At 35.5% G+C, this 8,084-nt stretch overlaps 1 protein-coding gene across 1 annotated transcript in view; it reads left to right on the top strand.

Moving 5' to 3' along the window:
• The window catches only part of BMPR1B (bone morphogenetic protein receptor type 1B), a 388,753-nt gene that overhangs the window by 149,200 nt on the left and 231,469 nt on the right, over nucleotides 1–8,084 (top strand). The gene's annotated exons all lie outside the window — the stretch shown is intronic.

Raw genomic sequence — 8,084 nt, 5'->3', positions numbered from 1 at the left:
ATCTTGATGAGGTCCCAAGAGTTCAGTTTTGCTTTCATTTCCCTTGCCTTTGGGGATGTGTCGAGTAGGAGATTGCTGTGGTGGAGGTCTAGGAGACTTTTTCCTACTTTCTCCTCAAGGGTTTTGATGGTTTCCTGTCTCACATTCAGGTCCTTCATCCATTTTGATCTTATTTTTTGTATGGTGTAAGAGACTGGTCTAGTTTCATTCTTCTACATGTTGCTGTCCAGTTCTCCCAGCACCACCTGCTAAAGAGGCAGTCTTTTTTCCATTGCATACTCTTTCCTGCTTTGTCATAAATTGGTTGGCTGTACATTTGTAGGTCCACTTCTGGGTTCTCTATTCTATTCCATTGGTCTATGTGTCTGTTTTTGTGCCAATACTATCCTGTCTTGATGATGACAGCTTTGTAGTAGAGGCTAAAGTCTGGGATTGTGATGCCTCCCGTTTTGGTTTTCTTCTTCAATATTACTTTGGCTATTTGGGGTCTTTTGTGGTTCCATATGAATTTTAGGATAGTTTCTTCTAGCTTTGAGAAGAATGCTGGTGCAATCTTGATTGGAATTGCATTGAATGTGTAGATTGCTTTGGGTAGTAATGACATTTTCACAATGTTCATTTTCTGATCTATGAGCATGGAATGTTTTTCCATTTCTTTGTGTCTTGTTCAATTTCTTTCATAAGTTTTCTATAGTTTTCATCAAAGAGGTCTTTTACATCCTTGGTTAGGTTTATTCCTAGGTATTTTATGGTTTTTCGTGCAATTGTGAATGGGATCATTTTCTTGATTTCTCTTTTCGCTGCTGAAAAACCACTTTTAAATACATTCGAAACTATATATGGCTTTTGGGAAAGGTACAAATCCTTGGATTCATGAGGATTTGATTCATTTTTTTTTATTTGAACATAATCTTAGTTACAATTAGTAAAGATTACATTAAGTAATGATTCCCAGGTAGACAATATACATGTATCATTTAGCTCAAAGGCAGAGATTGAGTGGGCTTTCTGCTTTCTATCTTCATTTCAACAACCGATACTGTGATTTTCATTATTAACTTATAAACTTACTTATCTCAGTGGCAGTAATAACTCTTTAGGTTACTAACAACAGCATAATAAAAAAAACTCTTGGAATGAGATGCAGAATTTCTGTCACTGCTGATAATTGTTGATTTGGAAAAAGTCACTTCCTTTTGTTAGCCCTTACAAGGATTGGGGCTACAGCAGTAAATGTGATTTGTAGTGCGACAGAGTTGAACCATGTTTCCAGTCCTCTTAGAACCATTTGATTTATTTTTTTTTCATTTTTATTCAAAAATTTATTAAGAAAGTGTTATATTTTTGTTCAAGTAATTCATTTTTCATTCCAGAAGTAAAATTTTTTTACTTTGCATTGATTCCTATTCAGCATCAAAAGACATTCTAGACTATTATCACTTTGTACAGTATTAGAAGTGTATCAGGATTCTTGCACAGAGTTGTGACACTGAGGCTTTTCTTTCCAGGAAGCGACTTTATTCCAGCCTGCATCACTCAGTTGGGTTCATACCCGAAGAACTGAGCCCGAACACCATGTGGCGTGTATATATTTTTTACTTCTTTGTCTCCCATATATGGTAACACACAAACATGCAGTCTCGTTAAAGTGGCACAGAGTCCAGTGTGGGGCTCGAACCCAGGAACCGTGAGATCATGACCTGAGCTGAAGTTGGATGCTCAACTGACTGAGCCACCCAGGTGCCCCTCAGTTGATATCTTAGACTATCTGTGAAATAATGCTTTTAACTGAAAAAATTGAAGGAAAAGGAATTGTTTGATATATTTTCCTATGAATAGAATAAATACCTTAATAAGCAAATGCCAATTCAAATACAAAGATTTAACTAATAACTTTTAAGTGCACCTTGTAGATGTGCTAAGATTTCACCTCTCATGTATAAGGTCTCTAAGAATCAGCTGACAGTCCTTCTCTTCTTTGAAGAGAAGGTTCACTTTTGTTTCTGAGTAGAACCTATCACATTCTTAGAACTCCATGAATGAAATTCTCCTTTCCCTAAGCCAGCAAGTGAGAGAGCTGCATTCTTTTTCAGAAGTTTTGGGCACAACTGTGAAGTTAAACCCATACTTGTGGCCAAATCACTACTGTCCATAAAACTATGTATTCTTAAATTTGTCTTAACAGCATTTCCTCTTCCAAAGTCACTAATAGCAAGGGTCATATGTAATATTTGCATTATTCCTAGAACTGTACCTGGAATGAGCATCTTTACAAAACACTTTTCAGAACAGTCTACTTAAAATAATGAAGTAACTAAAGCCAAACAACAAAATATTAATGATTGTAATTGTTATGTGAAATTTAAAATTACAAGCAATTTTTCTTCTTTGTGACTTCCTAGAGTTTATTAATTTTTCACAATTAGAATATATTATTTTAATAAGGAAAATACATACAGTTAATTTCAATCTTTGACAATAAAATTTCCCAAGCAAAACTAGTATCTCTCCATAAATGTAATTTTTGTTATTAAAACTTCTTTTCCAGTACTTAGCATTTTCTTCCATATAATCTATTTTCTTGTGTAGATGTATCATAGATTTCAAGCTCTCTGAGGACATATTCTGGGTAATACACATGTTTGTACCTCATATTTGGTAAGTGAGAATACCTCATATTTGGAAAATGATCAGTAACTATTTGAGGAATGAATACTTCCATGAATGCAAAAGGTTAGAATTTATATATTCATTAGATATTGGCCAGAACTGGTGAAATACTTGAAAGTGGCTGGGTGGTTCAGTCGCTTGAGCATCTGACTCATGAATTAGGTTCAGGTCATGATCCCAGGGTCATGGGATTGAGCTCCATATCAGGCTCTGCACTAAGCGTGCTGCCTGGTTAAGATTCTGTCTCTCTCTCCTTCTGCCCTTCTCCCCTGCGCATTCTCTCTCTCTCTCAAATAAAAAAAAATATATATAAATAAATAGAAAGTAATAAACTTAATAATTTAAATTTACTAATTCAATACAATTATCAGGGTATATCATGAAAATAAATCTTAAATGGTCCTCCCATACCAGTAAGAGATAAGACATATAAGCAATCACCACCTGTTTGGCCCACATCACAGTATGCAGCAAGAATATACTGCATTGGGCACCTGGGTGGCTCACTTGGTGAAGCATCTAACTTCAGTTCGGGTCATGATCTTACGGTTTGTGGGTTCGGGCCCTGCATTGGGCTCTGTGCTGACATTTCAGAGCCTGGAGTTTACTTCAGATTCTTTGTCACCCTCTCTCTCTGTACCCCCCCATGCATGCTCTGTCTCTCCCTTCTCTCAAAAATAAACAATAAACATTAACAAAAATTTTAAGAATATACTGCAAAATCTTTACAAGACACCATAGGATCATTCAGTGTATTATATTTCCAAATTAAATAGTTACTTCTATTTTTAAGTTATTTAATTTTTTCTTTGGTTTTGTTGTCAGTACTTCACATTTTTCAAATAATAAGTGCATAGTTTCTTGGTATTTATACATGCAAAACTTTATAATAAAGTATTAGAAACAAACACTCAGAATTAAAAGACTCTAAAGCTAAGATAGTTTCACATTGCTCTTCTCGAATATTAAAATTTGAATTTTCTGAATCTATAGGAAAATAAAGCATAAACCTTATTAATAAAAAACATCTTCTGTGGTAGGGTCCCCTCCCTAAGGGAAAAAAAAGGACATCTCAAGGCAACCTTGCTATTTGCATATGTGACAATATTCCTCACAACCTTGTAACATGAGAACCATTTGATTTAAATATTTGAGTTTTGCTTTCTCAGGAGGCTCTGTTAAAGAGTGGTCAAGAGATGTGCCCAATAGTAGTCTTACCTTCATTCTCACTAATTGGTTCTGTGTGTGTGTGTGTGTGTGTGTGTGTGTGTGTGTGTGTGTGTGTTAATGGCTAACTATGTTTTAAGTTCTGTGATAGGTGGTGGATGGTGGGTGGGTATGAAGTGCTCTCATGGGGTTTACATTTTAGTGTAGCACTGATCAATAGAATTTTCTGTGACTTTGGGATTGCATATCTGTGTTGTTTAGTGGGGTAGCCACTAGGCACATGTGGCTACTGAGAATTTGAAACGCAGTTAGTGTAACTGAGGAACTGAATTCTTACTTTTATTTAATCACAATTAATTTAAATTTAAATTGCTCCATGAACTGGCCACTGGTTATCTTATTGGACAGTGCAGATTTAGGGGAAAACATACATTATTCTAACAGTCACACCACAAAATGTAAAATTGCAATACTAATAAATAGTGTGAAGGAGACATGTGTGATGCTTTCAGATATATGGAGGTTTATTTGGCTTTTAGAAGCAAGTCATTAAAGATTTAAGTTTTAGTGATAAAGATGGAGAGAAGTGGACAAATTTGAAGGATGAGGAGGGTATAAAATGGACAGGATCTGGTGGTTGGTTGGGAAAACAGGGTAAAGGTAGATGGTTTCAAGATTATTTCTAGATTTGTTGCATAGACAACTAAAGATATGGACATTATTCATTAAGAGAGAGAACACTGAAAAAGGACCAGGTTTGTAGGCAAAGCAAGCGAGCTTGGTTTTGTGATATTGGGTTGAAGATATAGGCCTGAAACACAAGTAGAGGTTTGGGCTGAATGAATACATTTGGTATGTGAAGTTATGAGCAGGAACGTGCTTACTTAGAAACAAAGCATTAATTCAGATGATGAGAGGACACAGGACTGAACTGAGCAACTCCAGTGCTTAATGGTGGGGTGAGCATGTAAGGAAGAAGGGTGATGGATTCTGAGAGTATTGATGAGTTAATGAACTTGAGGTTCCAATGAAGTCTAAGGATTGTCTTTGTGGATATAGTTGAATAGTAGGCTTGGAGGGAAGAAGCTGAGGGTTTCTTTAAGATGTTTGAATAGTGATTCTTGAGATAAAATATGGGGATGATGATAATACTCATGATCTGCCATTGGAAATGAATGACCTAAACAAGAGAAAGTTGGTCATGGAGATTACGGGAAAAAGAGACTACACATATTAATTACCATGAAAACATATTTAATTCCATTTTGAGTAAAAAAAGATATCTAAAGCTCATTTAATCTCATTTTGAGTAAAAAGCTTTCTAAAACTCTTAGGATTGTTAACATGTATTTCATAATGTGCATATATTTAAGGAGTAATACATACATTATATGAAACTCATTTGTTATGGTACGTAATAAAGCTAATGATCACATACTATCTCTTAGGTTTTGATCACTTAAATTTGAAAGTTTGCTAGTGAAGTTAACTTCATAATGATGAGAGATAATTTATTCCATTATTTAAAAAATTTATGTGACCTCCTCAATGTTGGCAGGTACTAATACTAAAATGCCTTGAATTTTTCATTTGTAGCTTTGAAAGAAAGTATTATTGTAAATTAAGTCACCTGTTCATGCTTTGAAATCTTTAAAACTGAGTATTTGGTCCTCCATCTTTCATTGGCATTGACTGTTTTTAACTGCCCTTTACTTTTTTCCTTCCATTTTATAATTAATTAAAGCCACAACCTGGAAAGTCCATGAGTTATTTGAATCCTTCTTTGAAAAAAAACGCTGAAGTTTTTAATACCTTCAGGGAAATTGATAGTTATCAACACTGTTTTGAATCACTCGCTCTGAGCTAATTCTCACTCTTTCCGACATGCTTGCAAAAATGACACTTAAGTTGACCTTTCTAGTTTGGACTTAGTTGTAAAACATAACTCTAAAATTATTTGTAAAATAATTTGACCATAATTGTCCAGTTTGACAAATGTTACATCTTCTCTTGACTCTAAATAAACATTTTTGAAATCAAGGCACATCTAATTAACATATTAAAGACACTAGTATAAAGAAGTGATATAAATGATGGTATAAAAGAAAATACCAACTTTCAGGTGTGATTTTATTTGATTATTTATATTACTTCACAGTTGCACAGTTACATTTGATCATCTTATCAGCAACTCCACGAATAATAACAAAAGGGTTTTTTCAATTAAAATTATTCTAGAATGAAAGTATTTAATTTTGCTCATATTCTGTTGAGACAATTCAATTAAAATTATACCATTCTGTGTGTATGTGTGTGTATCTATATATATGTGTCATGGTGCATTAGTAAGGAAGTTAGTTCTTTTTTCTTATTGTAGCCTCATCCTAAATGATGAATGTAGCAATAGGGAGTTTTATTATTATTCACAAAGAAATACCACTTGTATCTTTAATATATTTGAATGTCCTCATGACCTTACTCTTTGCTGAGTACCTGGCTATTAAAAATATGTCCTTTCCAGTTAGTAGTATTTTAGCCTCTCCTGGATTAAGCCACTTCTGGTTGACTTAATCTGTTTGGTGTAAAATAGTCAATCTTTTATTTTCTTTTAACTGTTACCATGTTACTCAAGTAATATGGTATCTGCACCTGTCACAGGGAATTTACTTCTCCTGAGATAGTGATTCCACTCAGCTTTCTCTCCATTGTCAGCTCTCTGTATTGGGAGCCTGATATGATTTGAGTCTAGACATGTGTTGAGGGGTAACTGATTCTTTCTTGACCTCTGGGTTAACAGGTAGGTTTGTACCACTGAAGCGACTCAGGAACTGAATTCTTCATTTTATTGATTCTTAATTTTATTTTAGCTATTTACTTTTAGTTTTGAAAACCTCCTATACAGCAATACTTTATGCTGACCCTAGGCTTCTGCCAGCCCACCACCCTCTCAGATGGATATACCTCTCAGTAGGAACTGTGGGGAGTTCTGAATCCCTGTAAGCCATGCCCAAACCATGGTTACCCAGCACTATCTTAGGTATATTTAACTGCCACCATCTTCTTCCAAGCTGAATAAATATTTCCTTTTTTTATTAAAAAAATTTTTTTTAATGTTTTTATTTATTTTTGAGACAGAGAGAGACAGAGCATGAGCAGGGGAGGGGCAGAGAGAGAGAGGGAGACACAGAATCAAAGCAGGCTCTAGGCTCTGAGCTATCAGCACAGGGCCTGATGAAGGGCTCAAACCCACAAACGTGAGACCTGAGCCGAAGTCGGAGACTTAGCCGACGGAGCCACCCAGGCGCCCCAAGCTGAATAAATATTTCCATGTTGTGTAGGTCATGGAGTTGAACTGATAGTTGGTCTTCTCTTGCAGCAGTTGCCTTCACACTGTTGTGGTATGAACTGTAGTAAGAAATAGATTTAAAACTACAGTCCAGCACGGAAGCAAAAGTTTCACAAACCAACACTTACCTTGCTACTTGATATAGCTTCCTCTTCGCTATATTATTCTGATAGACTTTTAAAAATGCTACCTGTGGTGAGAGTGGACACCCCTGTCGTGTTCCTGATCTCAGGGGGAAAGCTCTCAGTTTTTCCCCATTGAGGATGATATTAGCTGTGGGCTTTTCATAAACTGCTTTTATAATGTTTAGGTAAGTTCCTTCTATTCTGATTTTCTCAAGAGTTTTTATTAAGAAAGGGTGCTGTACGTTGTCAAATGCTTTTTCTGCATCTATCGACAGAATCATATGGTTTTTATCCTTTCTTTTGTTAATGTGATGAATCACATTGATGGATTTGCGGATATTGAACCATCCCTGTAACCCAGGAATGAATCCCACTTGATCATGAAGGATAATTCTTTTCATATGCTGTTGAATTTGATTTGCTAGTATCTTGTTGAGGATTTTTGCATCTGTATTCATTAAGGATATTGGTCTGTAGTTCTCCTTTTTGGCTGGGTCTCTGGTTTGGGTATCAGGGTGATGCTGGCTTTGTAGAATGAGTTTGGAAGTTTTCCTTCTATTTCTATTTTTTGGAATAGTTCGAGAAGAATGGGTATGAGCTCTGCTTTAAATGTCTGGTAGAATTCCCCTGGGAAGCCATCTGGCCCTGGGCTTTTATTCGTTGGGAGGTTTTTGAGGACAGATTTGACTTCTTCACTGGTTATTGGTCTATTCATGCTTTCTATCTCTTCTCGTTTGAATTTTGGCAGTGCATGTGCATTTAGGAATTTGTCTATT

This window comes from Suricata suricatta, chromosome 1 (genome assembly GCF_006229205.1).
Source record: "Suricata suricatta isolate VVHF042 chromosome 1, meerkat_22Aug2017_6uvM2_HiC, whole genome shotgun sequence".
NCBI classification, from domain to species: Eukaryota; Metazoa; Chordata; class Mammalia; order Carnivora; family Herpestidae; genus Suricata; species Suricata suricatta.
Note: the sequence above shows the minus strand (reverse complement) of the source record. Positions and strands in the feature narration are given on the sequence as shown.